The sequence below is a fragment of the Aethalodelphis obliquidens genome, unplaced genomic scaffold (assembly GCF_003676395.1).
Source record: "Aethalodelphis obliquidens isolate GAN/ISIS:26980383/991018 unplaced genomic scaffold, ASM367639v1 scaffold10, whole genome shotgun sequence".
In the NCBI taxonomy this organism is placed as follows: Eukaryota; Metazoa; Chordata; class Mammalia; order Artiodactyla; family Delphinidae; genus Aethalodelphis; species Aethalodelphis obliquidens.
Window position 1 is genome coordinate 31,699,896 of NW_020837954.1, and position 24,864 is coordinate 31,724,759.

The 24,864-nt window shown below is 38.5% G+C and overlaps 1 pseudogene; it reads right to left on the bottom strand.

Moving 5' to 3' along the window:
• Positions 1-17,157: 17,157 nt before the first annotated feature.
• Positions 17,158-23,119, bottom strand: LOC113622987 (torsin-1A-interacting protein 2-like; annotated as a pseudogene).
• Positions 23,120-24,864: the final 1,745 nt, after the last annotated feature.

Consider the following 24,864-nt stretch of genomic DNA (forward strand, 5'->3'; position numbering starts at 1 on the left):
ACTCATTTGTTTTCCATCTTTGAGGGATCACTGTCCTTCATTACCTGAAATCCAGTGTCTTGAAAAGAGTTGTTGCACATATTTTATCCAATTTTTAACCATTTCAGGCAGAAGGATAAATCTGGTCCTCATTACTGCATACTGGCCAGAAGGAGACATTCTTCCATTCTTAACGTATACATATGTGTGAGTTCTCTTGACAGGAGAAACTCTATTTACTTTGTAGAATATCCTAATGTGATTTCATTAACCCTACAAAGGTATAAAATGACTCAAAGATAATTAAAGACGGATGATGGCTATAACCAGGAAAACTTTAAAAGGTCATTATAAAAGTCTGGATAATGAAGACTTTGTTTAGAAAGTTGACTTTCAGGAAGAGTAAATGATTAATAACTTCTAATGTACACTGATTTGTGAAACATTACAGCTCTCCATTGTACATTAAGGTTTCTATTTTGTACAGACTTTTATACATTCATCAAAAACACATAACTAATTCTCACACACAGAGTGTGACTCATGGAGTCAAGAAGGCAGATTTTTTTAAAAATAGAAAACACCTACCATCAGCCGATACTTTTAACAAGAGAGTAAGGTAATTTTCCCTTAAATAAAGCACAAAAATGCATCTAAGATAAGCATAAAAGGTTTTGCAAAGAGAGGACAACTGAAAGTGTGACTATCTACAAATACTTCAGTGTTCTGGATTGTAAGCAACAGAAACAATTTCCTGCTACTTAAGAAGAAATGAAACTCCTTAAAAAGGATATTAGGAGGCTCACAGAACTGATATGAAAGTAGGTTGAAAGCAAGATATTTGGGAGGTTAGACCCACTGCTAAGTCATGCCATAAGAACAACCTGAGTGGGGGGTCTTTGCTAACACAGCTGGCATAACCTTTACTACCAGTGAAGTGAATTCAAGCCACCATTACTTCTTCATATCGCTCACTCAAGTTTCAGAGTCTCAGGCAAGAGTATCTAGTTGGGCAAATCTAATTTATGTGCCTGCATCCTTGCTATTGGGATTCAGAGAGAGCATGAAACCCTGCTTCTCTCCAAGACTCACTCAGTGGTGTTTTTCCTAAACAAAGAGGATACGTTCCGACGCTGGACAGCAGATAAAACAACTAAAGTGCACTGCATCTGTCTTTTGGGGACTTTCATTTTTATTCTGTTAGGAAAAATTGTCCAAGACTTGGCCATGGGGTAAATGGATAACTGAGAACCCTTTCTGTGTAGTGCTAGGCATTATTTAGCACTGCCCAAGGGTTATCTGATTTTCTATGGATTTGTAGCTTTGTTCCCCTTGTTACGTGCTATTGATTTGAATAGTTCATAATTCTGTAAAGGTAGAAATTAATTGCAGAAAATAGTAATATAACTTGTCCCATAGCAATGCAAATGAATTACTCCAACAGTACAAATAATTTCTATCTAAAAAAATAAAAGAGAACCCCAAAGTTGTAGTTTTGCTGGCTTGTAGAATATTAACCACTTTTTAAATCTAAATTATCAATCTTATTCAAACATCCTTTCTTTCAGTTAATATAAACACTTCAGTGTTTCTCCAGTTCACTTTCAACCAACTTTCCCATCTTGTTAGTTCCATCATTAATGTGTTAAATACGTTTTGAAATGTGTTCATTTTATATTTGTATAAGTCATGCTTTTAACTTTTTGGAATTTATACTTTGATAATGCTTTCTGCCAGTATCAAAATACCCAGCTTCAAGAGATACCTTGCCTCTCCTACTTTCCCTAGCTCATTTGTGGGCAAAAAAGTATGTAAAGAAAGACATCTGTTCACCTTAATACAACTAATAAGACATACTAAAGAATAGTTTTAACTTTAAAAAAATCTAAGGTAAAAAGAATATCGAATATTCAGAGGCAGGATGGCATCATGATGGGGAGTGCAAACTCTAGAGCCAGAATAGCAGCTGTTTACTGGCTTTGTAACCCCAGGCAAGTGACTCAACCTCTTTGCATCGGTTTCATCTTCTATAAACTTATGATAATAATATCTACTGGGTTATTATGAGGATTAAATGACTTAGTACCTACAAAAATCTTAGAGCCTGAAGCACAGAAATTGCTATATAAATATACTTATTAACTATATTATATTATATATTATATTATTAAGTATAGTTAATATTATTAATGTTTGTGCTTCAGGTTTGCAAAGTACAGACTTATAATCCTTTAATAGTCAATGATACCACTTTCCAAACACACATTGTATCTACCATTTCACGCTACTGTAGCTTGTATTTTCCAAAGGAAACATTCCAATAGACAATGCTATTTCTCATCTTATTTACTACTCTAGAATGTAATCTTGGCACGCCCTTATCAAGATGTAGTATCTAATTATCCTTCCATTGAACATAGGTTGGTCTTAGTGACTTGCTTGACCAATAGAATATGGAAGAAGTGACATTCTGTGATTTCTGGGGTTCAGTCCTAAGAAGTCTTGGAACAAATACTATTGGGATGCTTCTTTTTGGAACCCAGCCACCATGCCCCATGAAGCACAAGCCACATGGAAAGGCTACATGTAGGCACTTTTGTCAGTTGCTTTAGTTGAGTTCCCAGCCATTTTGGATGTTCACTTAATTGAACCTTCAAATGGCTCCAGCCCCACCCCACTCCTATTTGACTGAAACTGCATGAGAAATCCGAAGCAAGAAACTCCCAGCCAAAGCCAGTCAACCCACGTAACCATAAGAGATAATAATTAATTGTTACTTTTAAGTCACTAGGCTTTGGGACGGTTTGTCATGGAGCAATGGATGACTAAAACACACATCCTTTTGGTCTCCCTGCCATGTGGTTCCAAGAAGAAGACCATCTTACTTTATCTCATCTGCAAGTTGATCTGCCTAAATCATTACGCATAAGTAAACTAAAATTCTACCTGTTTCAAACCTTTAGTCCTCTTGGACATAATCTAGAGAGCCTACAAGTTCATAGCTCATTTACAGAACAGTAATTTTCAGCATAAATATTTGAAATTAATGGGAAGTCTTGAAGTACTCTTCAGTTTAAGGTTTCCCCTCCTTTCAAGAATTCTAAATTGCCTTTTTATCAAAGTGACCCTGACTGCTACTGAGTTCTAGGATTTTTTAAACCCTACATGGGTTAAAACTGAAAAATGTACCATTTAAAAGTTGCAAGTAGTTTTATGCCACTTTAGGAAAGTGTAAGCATTTGATTATGCTTTGTGGTAGATGAACCTTTGGTCCAGAGTAAGGAAAGCCAATGGACTTTCAATTAGGCAGAAGTATTGCAAAGACTCCTTTCTAAAAACCGGGAGGTTTGAGGCTGCCACTCCAAGGAGCTGAGTGTTCCATCAACAATGCAAAGTTTTGTCTCATGGGTGGGCAGTGATAGCTTTGTAGATATTATCTTTAAAACAGTGATTCTCAAACTTGAAACCACTTTTAAAAGAAAAAACTTACTGGAAATCCTCAGCACTGTTTTAAATTATTTTTATTAAAAAATATTTAAATATGTACAAATATGTATTGCATGCCTACTGTGTGCCAGTCACTGTTCTAGGCATTGGTACCAGACTATGTCCTTGACCTCAAGGAGTTGATAAACTGGTGAAACTATGATAATAAGTGGACTAGACGACTTATTTTCTACACATGATATTATTCAAGACAGAAAACCCAAATTTGGGGAAATGTGTGTATGCTGCACCACTGTAATCTGTTGTTTTCGGAAGACTAGAGGGCAAGGTACATGTGTGGATGGAGGTGGAATTGCCCTGTAAGGGAGTTGATGTTCATGCCGTCAGTTGTCCTGGAAAAGGGTCAAACCAGTGGTGGGGAAATGGGGACTCAGAAAGCAGCCTTACAGATGAGGTGAAGATAAGCTCTCTCCAGGTTCTCGGCAGTCAGATCTGGACTGTGAGGCAGTTGCCCACAAAGTCCATTCTGCATTGGGAACCACAGGCACAAGCATTTTAAGAGCCTATACAAATGTATGAAAATTGGGGGGAAATTATTGACTCTAAAATAAGAAAACTGCTAAATTAATATTAATAGATGTTTAATTAAACGCCTACAAAGTGTAACATTGTGTCAACAGCACTAATTGTTAAAATTAGTATTCATTAAAATGTCATTACATTTGGAAATTAATTGGTCAGATTATCTCTTTTTTGCAAGAATTCTCGAACATGTACGATTGCCAAGAAATCACTGCCAGTCATAAATTAAATGAGTTGCAAATAATTTCCAGAGAAAACTTACAAAAATCCTTTCATTCAATTAATATTAAATTAATGTGGGATATATGTTTATGTCAATGTGTTTGATAGGAAGTAGAGTATGGTCTCGACAAGTTTGAGAACTTACAGGCAGCAAAGGACTTAAATGCTGAACAAATATCTGGTTGCCCAAAGTCCTCTGGGCCACGAGGGTGTAGTTGCTTTCTGAGGTATTGAAGCATGCCAGTTGTTAAGTAAGGAGGGGTATTAGCAAGGGTCCACCGGGGTCACTTTAAAGCCATACACTACCTCTGTGTGATTTAGAAAAAGGTGACCCTTCCAAGCAGCTGCAGTCCCAGCCAAAGCACAGAGCATGATAAACTGGGAGTGGACTAGATTTCAACCTCTATGCATCTCCTGGGCTAGATGCTCTTATTCAGGACACAATGTGCACATGCACTCAGGGCAGCCATGAATATTCTGCTGTGGAAGTGTCTGAGTTTGTGTAGTAATTGTTGGCTACTCCATGGCTCACCTTCCCTCCCATAGTTCTGAAACCTTAACCAAATGTTCATGGAAAGTTTTGGTCTGGTCACTGTTTTGCTGTAGGAAACTGACGGGAAGAACTTAGGACAAAAAGAAGAGCAGGAGTTCTTTCTCTTAGCTCAGAATGACATAACCGAAGATCGCTGCACGCAGTAACGTGGGGATATGGTGAGAGTCACTGACAGCCAAGGCAGGTTAGGCAAGAGCCCAGGAGCATGGAAACCCATTACTGAGCATGAGACAGCATAAAACAGAGCCCTTAGAAATAACTGGGGGACCTGTTTGAGCACAGCACATGATAATCAGATGATTGGTACTTAAAATGAAATTCAAATTTATTTTGTAGTCACAGGTTACTGAAGCCAAGGTATTGATACTATGATAATAGCTTCTTTCCTTCCCAGAGGCTCTAGTCTAACAAAAAAATCAGGCAGAATAAGAGAATGTTAGACAGAAAATAAAAATAAAAGTTACTTTCCCAACTTAAGTTCTAACATACTAATAATTATTTTCAATATAAATAGACCAATTAATTTAAACCTAAATACACCAATCAAAAGAGAGATTGGCAGAATGGATAGTGAAACATAACTCATCTATACGCCGTTTGTAAGAAATTTACTTCAAATTCAACAACCTATAGGTCAAGAGTAAAAGGCTGGGAAAAGATATACCATGCAAATATTAATTTTGAAGAGCAGGAGTGATTAATATCTAATAAGGCAGACTTCAGAGAAAAGAAAATTACTAGAGACAAGAAGGGCACTAAAAATGATTAAAGGATCCACCCACCAGGAAGACATAATGATGCTGAATGTGTACTCACCAAACAACACAGCCTTAATAAACATAAAACAAAAACTGAGAGAGCTGAAAGGAGAAACAGAAAAATCCACAGTTATAGTTGGGGGCTTTGACACCCTCCTCTAACCAACTGATTGAACTGGGAGACAGAAAATCAGCAAGGACATAGATCTGCAAAACAAAATCAACTGACATGATCCAATTGCCACATATAGAGAACTACAGTCAACAATAGCAGAATATATTTTCAAACGCCATTCATGGAACATTCCTGAAGATAGTCCATATCCTTGGCCATAAGACAAACCTAACAAATTTAAAGGAACTGAAATCTGACTAGAATGTGTATTCTCTGATCATAATGGAATCAAACTAAAAATCAATAACAGAAAGAAAACAAGACCAATCTCTAAATGTGTGGAAAATAAACACACTTTTCCATAATCCTTGGGCCAAAAAGAAAGTCTCAAAGGAAATTTTAAAAATACTTAGAACTGAAATTAAAAAACAACACATCGCAATATGTAGAATACAGCTAAAGCAGTGCTGAGAGGGTAATTTATTGTACTAAAAAACTTACATTAGAAATGCAGGAAGCTCTTAAATGGATCAAGAAACTAGAAAAAGGAGAACAAAGTAAACCCAAAGTAAACAGGATGGAAATAATAAAGATAATAGTAGAAATAAATGAAATTGAGAATAGGTAAATAATAGAGAAAATCGATGAAACAACAAGCTGGTTCTTAAAAAAAAAATCAGTAAAATCGATAAGCCTCTAGCAAGACAGACAAAAATGAAAAGAGAAAGAACACAAGTCACCAATATCAAGTATGAAGCAGAGACTATCACTACAGATCCTGTAGCCATTAAAAGGATAAAAAGGTGATATTACAAAAAACTTTATGCACATAAATCCTACAACTTAGAAGAAGTGCATCAATTCCTTGAAAACTACAAACTACCAAACTCAACCACGACAAAATAGATAATATAAATAGTCCTACTACCGTTAAAGAAATTGAATTCATAATTAAAAACTCTAGAGAAAGAGATCTTTAGGTCCAGATGTTTTCACTCTCCAGTATTCTACCAAACATTTAAAGAAAACTTAACACTAATTTTACATAATCTCTTCCAGAAAATAGAAGAGGAGGGAACACTTCCCAACTCATTTTGTGAGTTGTCTTATCTTGACACCAAAACCAAAGACAATACAAAAAGGGTAAAACAATGAATATTTTAAGGTATTCTGTTGGCTTTGCCTACATTAAAATGCTTCTTTTCCATTTACCCAATAAGATTTAGGGGTGTAAATTTTAAAACAAATTTGCCTTTGTAATTTAGAGACCTAGTTCAACTCCAGAGAAAATTATTTCTAAGAGAACATACCAAGAATCCTATTTTTTGTTAAAGAGGCAAGGAAAAGAAGAAACATCTTTCCAAAACTGCAATGATGTTCTCCAAAACCATCCTGTGAACAGCAAGACCCATAGAACAGTAGACAGTGAAATGAACCGGGGAAGGGAATTTCACAAAGTTAATTTCTTATTTTTGGCCAGCAATGTTCATGGATTCACTAATCAGTCCCCCACGAAACCCTTCTAAAATTCTCAAAATAGCTCTCTGCGTCAATGGCATATCACAATTTTTCTCAATTTGTTTGGGTTTGGGATTACCATAAATTATACACAGGAAAAATTACACAGAGAGGGGGGAAAGGAAACTTAATTTTATCTCAACCATGAGGGATACTTCTATAAGAGACAGCCTTGGTTCTCATTTTCCAGTTACTCTAAAGAATCTTAAGTTTGTGAGACATTTCCAGAAAACATCACCCTTGACTTCAGAGAACATAGCATCAGCCCTAATACTTAGAGCAACCCTGGTATGAACAACCCACAGGCTTTTCTACTAAAGCCATTCTGCTACTCTGCCTCAGTACCTTGTTAATAGGCTCCAATAGCCCAGCTGGGCTTCCATTAGCAAGAGCAGTCATGAGCTCAACCCACAAGGCCAGGCACCCATCCTTTTCATAACAATGATTTCTTTCAGCTCAGCCATAGCACCTGCTGTACATGTTTTCCTTGAAAGTGCCTCTATGCAAAGCAGGTGAATTTATTCTCTGAAGAGTACACACCAGACTGTTCAACATTCTTCCACAGAAATACAAGATTGGGTCTGAATCTGTGCAGATGCAATCATCCCAAACTTCATAAAATAACTGCATAATTTCAATGTCACACATCTAACATGTTATCTATTTAACATTTAGTGAATGGAACCTGCCCTTTGCATTTCGGGACGTGAATTTGTGGATATTAGTAAGAAATATCTCTGAACAAAGGCTGCACAGAACCACAAAGGCAAGCAGGCATTCAATCAGAAAAACGAAGTCAGTGCTAGAGGGGCCGCGTCATCACCTACTACGAGGCCCCTGAGAAAAGTACAGAAGTGTGGACAAAGGGTACCTCTTACAGTGTTGTCAGGGTGCTTAGAGATTCTGTAACAGAGCTTTAAGTGGGGGTTTTGAAAGAAATGATTATGGATTTTCTGCCCCTTTCTTTATAAAACCTGATGTAATACAAATTTTAAATGGATTTTGACTACAGTTTCCCATAGCCTAAGGGGGAGCCTTTTTTGAAAAAGAGCAGCCATATTTTCAATATTTTATTGATGCTTTGCATTAATCATTTAAAAACACCATCTCTGCTTCCTTCGCCAAGGGCTCCAGTTCTGAATTTAGAAGACGAAGTCCTACAACAACAAAAAACTCACAGGAAAACAAAATTATAAAAACACTAACCCAGCGATAATTCTGTGGACTGTAGAGCGGGGTCCCAGGTGATCCATTTGGAGCAATGAGATGAAAGCCCGCGCTAGTGAGGGAACAGCCTGGTAAATGCCTGTCAGCAGCAGCACAGAAGTGCACTTCAGAGGGTAATTCAAAGGGGAGGGCATGGGGGTCACAAGGCTCTCCCCATCTGACAAAGTGGTGGCAGCGCAAGGCCTAAATGACAGGACGTCTGTCTGATTATTGTGCAATGTGGTCATTGGCCGACATGCAGCATTTAGGGGTTGTCTTCGGGAAGTGTGGGTGATGGTAGGGGATGTCAGGCATGGCGTGTTTCCCTTTTACAGTTAAGAAGCCAGAAATATTGTATTTTCCACTTAGTTATTATCACTGAGCTAAGGGCCGTCTCATAACTGATGATCAAAGCTCCCAGAAAAACAAGGTCTACAATCAAGCATTCTGAGGGGTGGGGAAAAAGGTCAAGGCAGGCTTAACCTCTTGGGTTATTTTTCCACCTCCATGGCCTCTCTCTTCCTCGTGAGCTCTCCAAGCACCCCAAGCTGTGCAGCTGGGGAATCTGGCGGCAGGTTAGGGTAACGGGAAGAGAGTTTGCATATATGTGATTTGCAACAACTGCCTCGTCAAATCTCCTAGGTTCCTTTCTCCATGGTGAGCAAATGAATATGGATCCTGGTATGTTTCATAATCTAGTAAATGCTTGGAACTCTCAGGTCAACCTATTACCCTGTAAGTCACAGTACAGAATAGTAAAATCTGGTTGTTGCGTCTACCTCAGTGCATTGAAAACCATGAGAAGGACTGATACCAACAACTATTTTGTCCTGCACACTTAGGGCACAGGATTTCTCCACTTCAAATTTCTTAGTGTGAAAAACAGAGGCACTAGTATTTCACATGCTCAAAACTTCACCGGCCGATTTAAAATTCCAAATCAGGCTTTCCCCCCATGGATGCCTCACAGATTACTCCTCATTTCATAAACAATTCCAGTGTTATTTCAGGGCCTCCAACTGCCTTTATAGCTTCGATGGAGTCTTTCAGAGAGTACCATTTTACCGTATATTCTTCTAATGACTTTGCTCCTAGCTTTAGTTCCTCCAAGTTCATTAAGTCAGATTTTTTTTCCTCACTCTGCACTTATTGTGAATGCACCTGACTTGAAATCTCACCTCACCCACTTCACTTCCATTTGTGTCCATATCCCATTTAATAATTCTGTTTCTAATAATTCTGTTTCTAACTAATTTCTCATGTGCAGTTGCAAATTCCTCTGCCTTCCAGTAGTGGGGCTGAAAATATGCTCCCCGGTTTACAAGTCCCTTTGGACCAAAGGTGCTGTGAGGCTGTAATGAAATTGCACAAATACTGCAGTAACATATGTGGAGGAACTGGAAGGGGGATATTTCCTGTCAACATAGAATGGAAGGCGAAAAGTTAGTTCCATATACATAAATCCTGCTACCCACTGTTTCCCCGAAGTTATAGGTTGTCACTTTATAAAATTGTCCAGTATATTTTTAAATTGTGCAGTTATGTTTTTTCTAGGTGCACCTGTGCTTCACAGTGTGTTCTCATAATTAATTTCACCTTGCACAGCATGCACTGTCTTTGGCTTTATAATCCATTCTCTATTCCCTACCTATCCCTATCATTACACATAGAAATAGGAAAACCTATCTGTGATACAACACCAAAGAAATACACTTGAGGCTTATATAATATGCTGTACTACACGGGCTCTTAGTCACTTTTTCACTATCAGGAAGCAAAAAGCCATGAACAGTGAGTTAGCGGGGGGCAGGGGGAATTTTTCTCAAAATGTTCTCTTCCAGATCATGAAAGTAAATGTAACGTTCAAAACCAAATTCAGGAAAGAAATTCTGCAATAAAAAAATATAGGGACACCAAGATTATTTGCTGCTTCCCTGAAGACAACTGTCTGCCTTGAAACCAATTATATATGGTAAACAATATCAACGAGTTTTTATTGAGCACTTACGATGAGCTAGGAATATGCATTAGGCACATACACCATAAGTAACCCACCAACCCTACAGGGAAGTCACTTCTGGATCCACGTTATAGATGAGGCAACAGACAACACCCTGTTGAGGTCTTAAAGTTAGTACAGGACAAAGCCAGGAAACCATGAAGTCTTACAGATAGTATGAGACAAAGCCAGAATTCATACCCAGGTCTGTCTGCCATCAAGGCTTTTTTTTTTTTTTCTCTCTGCCACAGTTAAGATACATCTTTTATCAGGAAAGCCAGCCCGGCATATTTAGCTGTAACTTTTCCACCACAGGTATCCGTTACTCAAGTTTAAAAAATAGCTGTGTAAAGAATAGTCTTTTTTAATAGAAATTGTGGCAAAAGAGGCTCTAGAGAAACAATCCCTCAAACATGACCTGAAATGTGAAACTAACTGACAATTCCTTAAGTGTCTGTGGCAACTGCCAGTTACTTTGTGAAAGCAGATTCCATACAGTTGCGGCCATGTTGTCCCCAGGATCTCGAATGGAGTTCTCAGAAGCCAATGCTAACTCTGGGCCCTGAGAAATCAGTATGCGTTAGTCACAGAAGCCATGTGGTCAATTCTTGCCACCAGTAAATAAATTTCCCGGAACAAATCTTCCCTAAGGATTGAAGGAGGAAAACCATAAGAAGAACAACAGAGTTCTGAAGGCAAAGCAATCCAAGTAAGACCAATACACCCCAGTAATCTTTGAGAGGACATCCATGCATGAGACAGTAGCACAAGTAACAAATGTTTACCAAACTACCCTCGTTTATCAAGGACAGTTTAACCATACCCATCACCAGCAGAGTAACTAGGAAAATATTTATTATATTATACAAATGTAATCAAAATGATTATCAGGTTAATCATAATATATCAAATGTTTTGATATTGAAAAATTAGCCCTCTGTTGCCCAGAGCATTACATGACATGAAATATCTCTGTGATGATGCCAGACATCACAACTGAATCTAGATGGCAGCGATGGTAGTACCCTGACTCCTGGCCTAGGACTCCATTTTCCTTTCTTTGATGCTGGATGACCCAGCCACTTCAATGGGAACTCCTCTGCCTGCTTTCCCTGACAATGAAATGAGGCCACAGTTGAGAAATTTGCTTTTTAAAGCACCCAACAAAACAAACGTGTATGAATTATCTTTTTAAAAAAATAGAAACTTGTGTCTGAAAAGCAGGGAAGAGAATTCTCTAAAGGCCCACTTTCCTCTACTGCGTAACTTCCCAAATCCCAAGAATGTGCCCAGGGACCTCTGATTAACAGAATACAATTTAATTCATAGTGAAAGGGGTATACCTGAGAAAAATTACATTTGTTTCTCCTTTTCTATGTTCATTTTTTTTTAAACTGATAAATCTACCCTTTAGTGGGAAATTTTAACACTTTTCTCAATGATTCATTGATTAAGCAGACAATAAGGATACAAAAGATTTCAAAGACACAATAAGATACGACATATACATATGTATATAGAACACATATTTTCAGACATACATTAAAAAATTACAAAAGTGATCATATGGTAGGCCAGGAATAAAATTTCTAAAATTTTTAGAAAATCAGTATCACACAAATCTACTCTCATCACAGAATAAATTAGCTTAGGAATCAATTAGCAAAAGATAGCCTTGAAAGAAAATATGTTTAGAAATTTAAGAAACACACTTTCTAAATGACCCATGACTCAAAGAAATCATACTAGATATGAGAACACACTAAGTTCAGAAGAGTTATAAAAATACTGTGTAGCAAAATTCATGATGTAGCAATACTTAGAGAAAAATCTATATACTCTTAAAGCAGAGGTTATCTATGCTCATTTCTTAAATGTTCTTTTTCGACTTTCTCCTTTACAGCAGCCATGAACACTTCACTTCATCTGTGGGCCCACATGGCTCATTTTAACTCACCCTTTGGCTTGGACTTCATTAAGATTTCCCATTTCATTTATCATTCTGGCCACTGGACCTGAGACAAAAAGGTCTCTTTGGGTATGTTCTGAAAATGTTACAACTATAATACCCTTCAAACAATATATGAATAAAACTACTCAAGATTATGTGCTTCAGATGCACAGATAAAATGTATTTCTGAAAAAAATGACCCTTTAAGGATTCAATTGTCATACATATTGGCATCGGAGATTAATGAAAAGACCAGAAATCTTGAAGATGTTGGTGGAATTCAGAGGATTGGGTTTTGAATTCATGTTCCACCACTTACTAGCTACATAACATTGAACATGTTACATTATTTCTGGAAACCAAATTTCCTCATCTATTAATAGATATTAAATGAGCTCCTTGCCTCAAAGGGTTGTTAACCGGATTTAAAAGAGATGATGTACGCTTATCACACAACTTGGCATTTTGTAAGTGCTCAATAAATGTTATCTGCTAATATTTCCATTAAATGTAGCCATAGCCTTCCCTAGTCAGTTTATATGTATGGATACAACTTTGAATGCCCGCCAGGTTTGGATCAATGAAAAAATAGAAAAATCTTGGCAAACAAACTTTCATGTTTTGTCTATGGCTTTCACATGTGTGCTCAGCCCTCAAGTTTCTCTTAGGTAATCTAAAAGAAGCTCAAAGACTCCAGTCATTTAGGAAGCATTCACTGAGGCCCCAATGTGAGTAAAGAAAGAAAGGAAAAAAAAAAGATTCAAGAGTTTGCCACCATGTTTACTCCCAGTGATTCAACTGACCACAGTGAAGTCATCAGAATTTCTGGCCAACTTTACACATTCAAGTCATTTAACCAATCTGGCCATGTGGTGGTCAAGTACGATTAAAAATCCTAAATCATTCATGACACAGCACTATAAATTCTGTCAGAAATATCAGCTGCAGGAAAGTGACTCAGAAATCAGTTGGACTAGAAACCACTAGATGAAAAAGAACAAATCTCATTCCTTTGAAAAAGGAACACAGTGAAATACCAAGTTGATTTCTAAACAATTAAATTACTGAAAGTGATACATAAATTATAGTATAAAAATATTTCTGCAGTGAACTTGTGAATAATTATATAAAATTAATAATAAAAATATTTAACTTTTTATTTCTACAGAGTAGAATTCTCCACCCTTGTATTGCAGATTTCATTTCTGATAAATAATCATTTCTTATTTTCATCAGGTTCATGAGCATTTGCTTGATCACCTCAGCTGCACAGTAAACTGCTGCTAATTCTGATGTGGGCATTTTAAGTTTTATATAACTTTTTTTTCAGTCAAAGTTAGAAATGATTCGAAGTGTTATCATCCTATCTATGCAACTTGTTTCAAATTGACATCACTGTAACGTATCACAATCGTATACACAAAAGCACTAAGAGCAGATAGGTAATGGAAAGAACTTCTCAGGCAGCAAAAACAACCAACTGAATTTTGGTTCTTCCTCCAAAAAACGATTGTTTTTTTAATTTGCATGTAAATAGTGTCATTTGAAAGCACCATATGTGCAGAATGAAACAAGTAGGCACAGCTGGCTCCTGGCCATAGCGGATGGAAGGAAACCAATGAAGCAGTTAAGCACCAAGCTGAGGGGCTCACACCCGTGCACACACGCACAGGCACAGACTGTTAATAAATATTACCTGATGTTGATGAACTACTCAGTTTCACTAGGAATCTCAGATGATAGGTGACACAAATGAAACTGTTAACAATTTTGTACACAATGACAAGATGGATGTGTTCTTGCTGCTCCGTTAAAATATGGAAGCACACTAATTTGCTCTTGCACATACACAAATCATCTCAAACTTCCTAATTTTATGACTCTCTCTCACACCAAAGGGCTTTCAAAACCATGCCCAAGTGTCCACAGAAAACACCTTGCTATAATCTCCTAGCAACTGGGAGGATTCATGAAATCATTTTAAAAGGTGTTCTCAGGGAGAGGTCATCCACCTGACCTTCAGAAGACCTGTGCCTCTTCCCCAGAGCCCAGCACTCCAGGGCTCCGCCTCGCCTGTTGGAGAGGACGGACACTGCCTGCCAGCCAGCTTGCAGGGCGAGGGGGCGTGGGGATCATTCATGCTCCCTCTGCCCTTGCCATCTATTATTCTGTGCTTAGTATTTCCAAAGTAGGCAGGCCAGCTGAATTCCTCCCAGGAAGTGGCCCTGGGAACAGGCTTAGAATGAGATAGGACATAAGAGTCAAAAGGAAAAAAGGAACTTTAAAATGTCCTGCTCCTCACTTTGCACGTGAAAATATATTGTCATTGGCTAGCTGTGTGTTCTTATGCCAGTCACCTAACCTCTCTGGACTTCAGTTTTCTGATCTGCAAAGTGATAGAACTGAAACTCTAAGGTACCTTCCAACACAAACATTCTATGAGGAGTAACAGCAAAGTATTCGATGCCCATAAAATTTATGCAAAGCTATCTGGGAGGAAAAGCCTCTGATGAAAAAGACATTTTAAAATGCACAGAAAAGATCAGTTGCCTTATGAAAACAGAAACCAATAGAGAAAAAAAATAGCTAAGCCCCAAATATAACATGTTAAACACTGTATGGTAAATATAATTATGGGTCTCAATTTGTCGCTCTCTTATAGTAGTATTATATGTCCTTGCCATATTCTGGTAGTGTGTGGACTGTACTGCCACACCCCCTGAGCTTGGATTTAGCCATATGACTCACTTTTTTCAATGGGATATCAGTAAAAATAATACAAGCAGAGACTTAAAATGGGTTTGTGCATTTGGGTTGCCCTCCTGTACTTCTGCCAGTTCCACAGGGAAATATACTAAGGTAGTCACTGTGCATTCAGTCTGAACCCCAGAAGAGACCCATGCAGCAGCCCTGAACATAGCCTGAGGCTACTTGAGTCCAGGGGAACACCACAGACCCACGAGCAAGGAAAAAAGTACTTCGTTGTAAGCCTCTGAGATTTTGAGGTCGTTACACAGCATCATTACAAGAAAGGCTGACTGACAGACCCTGCAAGGAAATAACATATAGAGAATGAAGAAAACGCCTAGAGAACAAGATAAAACACCTAACCATCTATATAGGAATCACAGAACCAGAGCCAAGTGTACTCAACACAGTCACAAGCATGTCAAAATGACAGTGATGTCAATTTGAAAACCACACACAAATTACAACAGTATCTTCTACAGTCAGTTTTGGTTTTGTTTCTGTTTTTCTTAGCAGTCCACACAGCTTATTCAGCAATAAAACAGAAGAGAACTTCCATCATGACAGACATAAGGCGGATACAGGGTAGATCTCTGGGATACATTCTTTAAACAGACTAACAAGTGACTTTTTAACAACATGTGGCAGGCATGATTTGTTGCATACAAACAGCCATTAATTCTTTCCTTCTTCCTTCCTAAAAGAGCTCTGATTTTATTAGGGGAGACAACGTGCCCTATCCAGGCAATGCCAACTCCACTCCCCTCTGCCAGGTTTCCCAGGCTCCCTTGTGATTCAAGGATGTATGGAAAAAATCCTTGCTGTAATGAGATGTAAGAAAAAATTTGTGAGGGACTTTTGAGAAAGATCTTCTTCCCCAATAAAAGAAACAGACCTGAAAGGAGAAAGCTTTTTGCTCCCTACTTCCGGCCTTTGATTGGGATTGAAATGTCTGGAGCAGCAACAAGCTACATTGTACTTGGTGAGAACTATGAGGACAAAAAGCCAATGTGATAAGGATCCCGGAGGGGAAAGATAGAAAGGACCTGGGACCTTGAGAACATTGAGTTGCTACACAAGCACTGGATTATCTAGAATCTTAAGTGGAATTTTAAAATTGTTCAGTGGCCTCTGAGATGTTTTCAACTGCTTTTTCTAAGTTTCTTACCTGAACTCTAGTTCCATGATTCTTATGAACAAGTGAAGGTCAGAATGAGGCCATTGTCAGGTAAGACCTTCTTAGTTCTAAGAAAAATGCTTCCGCTAAACTGTTCATAATATATATGGAGTCAAGCTGGGTAACTTCTTTAGTCACCTATCTCCTAGGACAGGTACTTTTCCATTGCCAGGGGAGGACATTCTACGTTCAGTCACCACAAAGACAAGATAGTATTTGCTTACGTAGAGCCAAGGAGATGTAGACAGAGGCATTTCTGCATGCTTTTATGTCACCTATATAGGTGTTACCTGATTGAATGTGATTTCTCTGACAGTGACCAGTTATCGATCATGTCATACCCACACTGAGGATGAGTTAAATAGAGCCAATGATGAATAAACAGTTATATATGAATAAATTATATATATATATAATTACCACCGATTAATATATGAGGTAGAATTTAGAACAATATAGTTTATTATTAAAATGTCTAGTTGTTTTACTGGAATAATCTAGAATTCAGCTACAAGGATGCTTTCCCACAAAAGTTATCACTAGAATATAATGAAAGTACACACAATAGGGGGCTTCTCCTCCAGGACTACCGTGTCATAATAATGTCAATCATTAGGCTGTGGAGATTTTTAGGAGTAAGCTAATTCCAAAACATAGGAAATATGGGTTAGTCAGGTTCTAGATGAACAGTCTGGCTTGGAATGCTGATTAAATTCATGCTGAAGAAGAGACGCATAGACCCCGGAAGCAGATCCAACAACAATTTAAGCAGCTTCCCAGAGCAGTGACAGTCTGGATCAGATATAGAAAGGAGTCATTTTTCCATCTTCCTTGGGCTACTAGTACACAACCCTCTGGAGTCTCCATGATTTTTACTTTAAGAAAATCTTAAGTTTAAGAAGTTATTTGCTTTGGCCAGGTTTTTTGTTCAAGGTTTTGTCTGTTCTGATCAGGATTCACTGTAATGCAGGGTTAAAACCAGCAACTCTAGAGTCATATATCCTTTTTCTAACAGTGGAGGACCCAGAAGAAATGGGTGGCAAGCTTTTTCAAAGGTCCACCTGGTAAGATTTTGGGGAGCCCCCTCAAGTGGGAAAGACCAAGGAAGAACGAGGCTTCTATTAGCAGGATTATCAGGATAACACTCAGGGCAATAACCAGTTCTGTTAATACGGTCTAAGAATACTTGGCAACATTCACTCTCAACCAGTTCAGTTTGGTACAACCAGTGGCCTAGTTCTAAACTAGGGAACCATTGCTGTCCAGTCAGGGCAATGTGAATTATCTGAGAACAAGGGGACCTAGAGAGACAACACAGAAAGCAATGTAATAGTAAGAGGCCACGATGACAAAGAGAGACATCAAACAACCAGTCCTATTACAGGTTTGGTTTAGCACTTTCTCAGTCCAACCACCATTACTTGGAGAGGGTAAAATGTGGCTTGCACCTCTGTGCAATTCTTCAACATTTCGTTTTTTGTTTTTTTTTTTTTTCGGTAAGCGGGCCTCTCACCGTCGCGGCCCCCCCCGCGTTGCGGAGCACAGGCTCCGGACGCGCAGGCCCAGTGGCCATGGCTCACGGGCCCAACCGCTCCGCGGCATGTGGGATCTTCCCAGCCCGGGGCACGAACCAGTGTCCCCTGCATTGGCAGGCGGACTCTCAACCACTGCGCCACCAGGGAAGCCTCTCGTTGTCTATTTTTCACTCACTTGCAACCAAGTCTCTGAACTCAGGGACTGATCCAGTCTATGTTATCAGTCACTTACTAGCAGCACAGATCTCAGAATAGCTCCTTTCAATCCCAGCTTCTCAAGAAAAGGTAGGGTTCTAGTCTAAGTTAATGATTTTTTCTTGTATGTTATCAGCTGGTGGTATCACGCAGAGGCACCTGGCTTACTCTGCTTTGCTGGTAAGTTATTATGTCTGCTTGGTGAAACAGAGGAGCTGACAGGTCCAGTGGGTCTTTGGTGGGCACTGGCACTCTTGCCGTTGCAATACATATACCCAAGTCTTAAGGGCTTGGCACTTGATAGCGATGTAGAGGGGTCAGGAAAACCCGGCAGAGTCCTCTTGAGCATGGATGCAATGAAGTCTTTCTTGGGAGGACCTTAATCAGGACCCAGTCACAGGGAAGTAGCTGCTGTTGAGTTGGTTGAAGGGTCTGGGAATGCTTCACACACTTACAAATTCTAGCAGGGTTTTAAATCGACTGTCAATGTCAGGAAAGCCCTTTGAGTGTTCTTTCTGCTCCACAACGCCGAGTTGCACCCCTTGGACGCAGCGGAACAGAACGTCGTCCCCGTCCCTTACACTCAGTTTTAAGTGATCCTAATTAATGACCCTAAATGGTTAGCTTGATTAAAAAGAGTTAGACCTGGGCTTCCCTGGTGGTGCAGTGGTTGAGAGTCCGCCTGCCGATGCAGGGGACGCGGGTTCGTGCCCCGGTCCGGGAAGATCCCACATGCTACTGAGCAGCTGGGCCCGTGAGCCATGGCCGCTGAGCCTGCGCGTCCGGAGCCTGTGCTCCACAACGGGAGAGGCCACAACAGTGAGAGACCCGCGTACCGCAAAAAAAAAAAAAAAAGAGTTAGACCTTTATTGGGAAAGAGGTAAAATTGTGGAAAAATCTAAAAACTCCTTAAAGTTCATTCAGATGAATTGGTTTTCACAAACTACCACATACTGTACTGTCTTCCACATCGCACTCAGCGTGGGGCTGCTGCAGCTATTTACCACCATAAGCCATGAGACTCTCAAGCACACACCTTAATTTTCTTTAAAAATGGACTTTCATATTTTAATTTTTTAAAATTGAGATCACGTAACATTGTGTAAGTTTAAGATGTATGTGTTGGTTTGATACACTTAGATTCTATGTATGTTTACTACCCAAGCTGATAGCTAATACCTCTATCATGTTACATAATTATCATTTTTTGTGTGTGTGATGAGAACAATTAAGATCTAGTCTCTTGGCAACTTTGAAGTTTATAGTACAGCATTATTGACTATTATTCACTATGCTTATTTATCTACTAGCTGTAAACATCATCTTAAACAACATCCCCCCAATTCCTCCACCCCCCAGCCTTTGGTGACCACCATGCTACTCTGTTTTTATGTCTGACTTTTTTAGGTTCCACATTTAAGTGAGGTCACACAGTATTTGTCTTTCTTTGTTGGATTTATCTCACTTAGTATAATACCCTCAAGGTTCAACCATCTTGTCACAAGTGGCAAGATTTCCTTCTTTCTCAAGGCTGAGTAACATTTCACTGTATGTGTCTACTACATCTTTATCCATTCATAGACTGACAGACGCTTAGGTTGTTTCCATATCTTGGCTATTGTGAATAATGCTGCAATGAACATGGGTTTGTGGCAGGATCTTAGTTCTGCAACCAGGGATTGAACCCAGGCCCTCGGCAGTGAGGGCATGGAGTCCTAACCACTGGACTGCCATGGAATCCCCCCAATTCCTTCTTACATATATACCTAGAGTAGGATGTTTGGGTCAGTTGGTAGTTCTATTTGTGATTTTTGGAGGAACCTCCATACTGTTTTCCGTAATGACTACTCCAATTTACATTCCCACCAATAGTACACAAGTATTCCCTTTTCTCCACCCTTCTCCAACACTTGCTATTTCTTGTCTTTTGGATAATAGCCATTCTAAGACGTGTGAGATGGTATCTCATTGTGGTTTTGATTTGCATTTCCCTGGCGATGAGTGCTATTGAGCATCTTTTCATGTACCTCTTGGCCATTTATATGCCTTCTTTTGAAAAATGTCTATTCAGGTCCTTTGCCCACCTTTAAGTTGAACTATTTGCTTTTTTTTTGCTATTGAGTTGTATGAGTTATTTATATATTTTATATATTAACCTCATTAGATATATGGTTTGTGAATTTCTTTTTCCATTTTGGAGGTTACCTTTTCAATTTGTTGTTTGCTGTGCTGTACCTCCTTAGTTTAATGTAGTCCCACTTGTTTATTTTCATTTTTGTTGCCAGAAGCACACACCTACTCAAGAGACAATATTTCAATTTCTCCTAGGATCCAGAAGCTAGTGAGTTTGAACAAATCCACTTTACAGAGAAATGTGCACATATCTGTCTCATAATTAAATAATGTAATTACCATGTTGCATCTGAGTTTTATGCTGCTCTGTCTTTTGGAACCAGAAGTCCTGCTCAGGCAGGTTTAGAACTTTTATAGTAAATGCACCAAAGCCTTAGTTTTGTTTAGCAGACCAAGCAGAGAGGAGGAGAGAATAAATGAGAGAGGATAAACTCCCAAAACTCAGTAAATATCAGAGCACCAATCACACTAATAAGGGTAAATGATTTGTTATTCTATACCATTTGATAATAGATTATTTGCCAATGAAAATAGTTTGTGAGAAGTTTGTGACAATTTATAAATTGCTTATGTTCTAATAGTAAATGAAAAAAGCAGCACATACAATAGTATCAATAGTATAATCACAACAATGTAAAACGAAAGTGTACTAGAAAACCAGATCTGGAATATTCTCAGGATTGTTAACACACTGTCTTTAAGTAATAGAACATTTGAGTGATTGTTTTTTTTTTCTGCATTACCAGTATTTTTCATATTGAATATGCATTACTCAAGGTATCTTTTGAAATTACCTTTTCTAAATTACAACTTTATTCTTTCAAACTATCATTCCCTTTTTGGTATACTTTGTTCTGGTTTTTTCCACACCCTTACCAAAAAAGGGGAAATGCAAACTAATATTGCAGTAGAGTTTATGTATTTATATCTGACCTTCAGAAGTCTTGTTAATCACCAACAGCACAAATATTTGTCCCCACAGCTAAAATTAGAGCTGCAATTTTTTCAAACTAATGTTAACCAAAACAATGAAATGATATAATCTCTAGAAAAGAGTCAACAGTGCCTTACAGCATGGTCATTAAAAATGAAGCTGCCATGTTATTATCACAAGACCAGGGAAATTTTGAGATTACACAGGACATGGAAATTCTGTGTCCCAAAGACACACCAATCATATCTCCAAATTTGTCATTAGTTCAACAGAATGGACTGGTCTAATTCAAAAGTCATATTTAAATAAAGTATAAATATTATAATATCAAAAGAATAATTAGCATATTCTTTATCCCAGAGAGCTTCAAAAATGTTAATAGATTACCATGATCTCTATTTCTTCAAAGACAAGTAGAAAATAGAAATGTGAAATCATTTTCCTAAGGCCACAGAGAGTAAAACATTACTGTGCTAGATACTTAACTGATTTATGAATGTTTCCTGAGTATGTCATTAGAATCTTAAAAATGTTACCACTGTGCTATGGAGAGACAATGTCTCTTTTTTAAAATCAGAATTCCCATATTGCAAAAGTAATTTTGTATAAAGCAATAGTGTTTTCATTTCCAAAGCAAACTTTTGAAAAAAATAAAACTACTTCCCACCTGGCTTTGTGAGGAACTGCTACTAATAACTACCGTTAAACAGTTTGTAAAAATATGATATGCTATTTTCTTGTCTGGTAATGATAAGCTTAGCAGACCAAAGCATAAATAAACAACTGTGCTATTGTTTTTCAGCTTCAGAAAATTACACATGCTATTACTAGTTGATAATTTTGTGTGCTTAAAATCTAGAAACATTCATTAAAAATTAATAGGCTATGTCATTTTACAAGCATATCTTTAAAAGATATGGAAAGTAGATTATTGGCAGTTTGTAAAATTAACAATGAAAGACTACTGTGTCTCAGTTTACCTAAAGATTTACCTAAATATCTAGGAAGGCTCAGGAGCAATTTTGGGAGTTTGCTTAATGTTAAATTCTCTTATGATCTGAAAGTGCCAAAAAATAAAAAAATTACCTCCTGTCTATTCGAACACACACACACACACACACCAGTTGCATCAGAGCAACTAAGATCACCCATGAACTGATTTTTTTTTTTAAGCAGGGGCTCCACTACTTTTCTTTTTCTTCCTGATAAAGAGCAAATACCTTAACTTGCCCCCCCCCCACCATTTGTCTGTGGGTGCAACAGAAGTCTCACCAGGAAGAATGACAGATTCGTGGAGGAGACTCCAGTGAGTGATGCCATATATAGTTAATTAATGCCATATGTAGTTAATTAATACTAGAAAGAGAAGTGCAGACACTGTAAGTCATATGATTACAAAGGAGACCAAACAACAGAGCACCCTAACAGTTTGGGCCTTTATTAGAGAGAGACAGTTTTCCCCTTCACTAAAAGGAATTTTTCATAAGCACACTCTTACCCCTGAGGAAGAGGAGTGACAAGTGGGGATTGTTAAATTCGGGGCAAATGGAAAAGGCAAGCTCTGCTCCATTCTCTACTTTCTTTCTCTTGAGAGTATGCCTGCTCACGCTGGGCACAAGTTCTCTGTCCCTCTGTGCCCGGAGCCTCCACTGGGTGGGCCTCCTCTTCCCCCAGGGGATTCCTGCCCCAGCCCAGTTAGGCAGTTCTGTCTAACTCCTGGGTTCACAGCTGTTAGCAATCCATGAGGCCAGTACAGACAAAGCCATTACCTTTACTGGCTTCTGACAGTAAACAGGAAATAAATGGTCCCTGTCTTTGCATTGTTCTATATCTCAACTTGTTCAGAAACCAAGCCTCTTCAAGTATCAGTTTTAGGGTGGTTTTATTCCAATAATAAGTATAGCAAATCACTCTACTTACTCTTAGAAAAGGGCTTTCATTCATTGCTGATTGATTTGCAAAAACTCCAAGTCAAATCTACTGCCTGATTTATAAGGAAGCCATCGATCACACGAGACACAGTCCACACTTGAATTATCTGCTTACCAACATCACAGTTCTGGCCATGGCACTCTACAACGACTTGTGCTATTATTTATTAATGTTTCTCTTTTAAAAGGCTCATTGTTTTTTACTTTAAAGTATGATGCCAAATGGAAACTACTGCAAAAGGAAATTGAGTATCACTTGTCAAAGATTAACACCAAAAACGTACATAGCACTTAGTCTATGCCAGACTTTATAAATATCACCTCATTGAATTCTCGCCACGATCCTATGAGGTAGGTACTGTTACTGCTGTCGTTTTATAGATGAGAAAACTGAGGCATAGAGAGATTAGGAAACTTGCTCAAAGTCAGGCAGCTAGTGAGGGGCAGACTTGGCTCTGCCCCAGGTGTCCTGGCTCCAAAGTCAGCTCTGACCCACCTCAAGTACAGAAAGTGACTATAAAGACAAAGGCAGTGAAAAGAAGTCAATGCTCTCACAGTATAAAAATAAAAATGAAATGCAAAGCATAATAACCATTTAACAAAAATGCACACCTAAAAATTCTATTTTTCGTGCACAAGAAATAGCTGTTAATCACTCAATAGTAAAATTTTAAGTTTAAAAATGAAAATAAAATACAAAGAATAATCACCAATTGATTTCTAAAAATCCACTCTGGAAAAGTCTGTTTTTCTCTTGCAAGAAATTACTGTTGATGATAAGTCAATAATGAAAGCTTCATTTTAAATAGCCTTACTGTAAGATTAATTAGAGTAAAGTGCCCTGAAGGGAAAGAGGGTTTTAATTCATTTTTGTTGCCCTTTTGCTATGCCCTAAGCAGAAAGTTACAGAGGTTGAATACACCTGAATCATTCTGGGTTTTCATAATGGCATTTTCCCCACCACATCCTTCAGTGTCCTTATCTGCAGTGATAAGGACACCCCAACTCCTTCCCCACAGGAACCGGCCTTCAAGTGATTCATGTGGTCAGCAGGAAGTGGCTCTACAACTTTAGTTTTAACCTAAGCAACAATACTGTCTGTGAAATCAGGGATTTGATGGGCTGTACCTCTCATAAGGTGTCCGTGAAGAGAGACAGTGGTGAGTCCCACCCCGTTTCCTTTGCTCACTGGTCACACAGCTACCAGACATTTCCCAGCAACCCTTGCAGTTAGGCAGGGTCACGTCACAGGCTCTGGCCAAGGGACGGTGCCACGGAAGTGATTCCTGGCACCGTCAGTGATCCTCAATGTCCCCTCTTTGTCGGTCTGTGGCTGGAGGAAACCGACTCAAGGACCAGAGGAACCGAAAGCCCCCAAAACTCAGGGAGTCTGAGTCCCTGAACGACTGTGGAACACAGAACCCATCCCCACTAAAGCCCACATTGGACTGTGATGTGAGGTGAAAAATAACCCTTTATTCTCTTAACTCACTTTGATTTTGAGAGAGTTTATGACAGCACTTAGTTTATTCTGATTAATATAATACATTAAAACAAATGCTTAAATCTTACTCTTTGAAAATTCCTTTTCTTTGTATCCCTTAAAACGACCACTCCTTGGTAACTGCTGATGTAGTAGGCACTGCCCATACCTACAGTTTGGTCCCCATAGAAAAATGTGTTTCCAGGCACTGACCAAAATAATCAAAGGCTGAATCATATCAAGTCATCTTCTAGCTAACGCTCCTCTGAACTTACAGGTGTTTCTCTTTCGGCTAATCCTTCACTGTAACTGGCACATTGAATAAGCAAGACTTATGGGGTTTAATCACAAAAATGTGTTTTTTCCCATTGTCTCTTTAAACCCAGTCAGGTCCTTCC